The sequence below is a fragment of the Vespula pensylvanica genome, chromosome 24 (assembly GCF_014466175.1).
Source record: "Vespula pensylvanica isolate Volc-1 chromosome 24, ASM1446617v1, whole genome shotgun sequence".
In the NCBI taxonomy this organism is placed as follows: domain Eukaryota; kingdom Metazoa; phylum Arthropoda; class Insecta; order Hymenoptera; family Vespidae; genus Vespula; species Vespula pensylvanica.
The window spans coordinates 1617657-1619443 of NC_057708.1; the positions used below are offsets into that span (position 1 = coordinate 1617657).

Here is a 1787-nt window from a genome sequence, read left to right on the forward strand (position 1 = left end):
TACATACATATATACACATACGTACACACGTAATATGTACACGCGTGTTATATATATGTATATGTATATTCCAGTTCGTCCACTTAACCTACCTAGACAACACAAAAGTTTTCTTCTACCCCCGACGTGTGTTACATATTCGAACGAGACTGTTAGTAGTGTTTTCCTCTCAACAATGAAAACTCGACAATGAGTCGATTGAAATCCGTCGTGTTTATGTGAAATCACCGAAACTGCTGCTACTGCTATTGCTATTGCTACTGCTACTGTACTGTTACCGTTATTACTATTACTGCTGCTACTACTGCTGCTGCTGCTGCTGCTGCTGCTAAATTTTGAAGTTACCGACCGAGGAGGTGAAAAGAGGAAGAGGAAGGAAAGAAGGAGTGTGTTCTTACTGTTTTCGTGTGACAGAAAAAGAGAAAAAGAGAGAGAAAGAAAGAAACAATATATCTTCGATCGTTACCCTCTTAGCTAAGCTAGCTAGCTAGCTAGAAGGTTGCTAAGCTAGGTAGCTAGCTGCTAGGTACCACCTAAACGCCTATTTGCTTGGTCATTCTTGGAAAAAGGAGGTCGAAAACTTGACTGTTTTTCTTTTCTCCCCATTTTTTTCTTCTCCTTTTTTTCTTTTCTCCCCATGGAAGATGAATCCTGAAGGAAGATGTAGGCCCTAAAGAAAAGGCCAGAGATCACATCGACGTCGCCATTCGTCGGGATCGACGAGACACAAACAACATCGAGGTAGTTAACCTAAAGTGAGTGAGAGAGGAAAAAAGAAAGAAAGAAGATACCTTGAAGAACAAGAAAGAGAGAGAGAGAGAGAAAGAGAAAGAGATAGAGATAGAAGGTAAAGAAGAAACGACATCGTCTTCGTCGTCGTAACGGTTAGAAGAGATCGCCGTGGTGTTCCTCTCCTTCTTCTTCTTCATGGCCGTTGCGACGAGGAGCTTTCGGAGGAGTGCGTTTGAGAAGCCCCGAAATAGAGAGGTCTATTAATAGTTCGCGATATCTTCTTCTTCTCTTCTTCTTCTTCTTCGTCGTCTTCTCCTTCTTCTTCTTCTTCTGGATGCGTCTCGTGTGAACTTGAAGAAATACTGGAACGCAGTGTGTGGTCTTCTATAGGAACAAATATCCGTACGTATTATTATTACATTCACTATACGTTATTGTAACTAAAAGGAACGTGCCATATTGTAAATATATTCGATAATAAGAGAAAGAAAGAAAGAAAGAAAGAAAGAACATAAAGAGAGAGTTAGAGAACGAAAACGTATAAGAATGAGAAAGAAAGAGGGAAAGAGAGAAAGATAGAGCGAGAGAGTAAGAGTAAAAGAGAGAGATGAAACTTCGTCTTCGTCCTTTCCTCTCGTCATCGTACCGTCGTCGTCAACCCCGTTGCTTTCCTCTCCCCTCCCTTCCCTTCCCTTCCCTTCCTTGCGCCGCTTTTCCTCCTCCCCTCCATCTCCTATCTACCCTACCCTACTCTCCCCCCTCTCCTCCGCCCCTCTGCTTCTCCCGTTCCTTCTCATTCGCCGTCACTACCGCCACCGCCGCCGCCGCCGCCATCGCCGCCATCCACCTTTTCGTGGCCGTTGGCTCGACGACGATGACGATGAGGACGACGACGATACCAAACGAAACGAAACGAAACGTCGCGGAATGTCGCCAGAGTTACGAGTAAAATCATCGGTCAAGCCGACGGCGACGTTCAAATGTTTCTTCTTGTTTCTTCTTGTTCGTCTTCTCTCTCTCTCTCTCTCTCTCTCTCTCTCTCTCTCTCTCTCTCT

The 1787-nt window shown here is 44.3% G+C and overlaps 1 long non-coding RNA gene across 5 annotated transcripts in view; it reads left to right on the plus strand.

Moving 5' to 3' along the window:
- LOC122636985 overlaps positions 1 to 1787 on the plus strand; it is a 16429-nt gene that overhangs the window by 2594 nt on the left and 12048 nt on the right. For all 5 annotated transcript variants that reach the window (XR_006329101.1, XR_006329103.1, XR_006329104.1 and 2 more), the window contains exon 2: positions 75 to 1134. This is a non-coding gene — a long non-coding RNA (uncharacterized LOC122636985). The remainder of the gene's footprint in view (positions 1 to 74; positions 1135 to 1787) is intronic.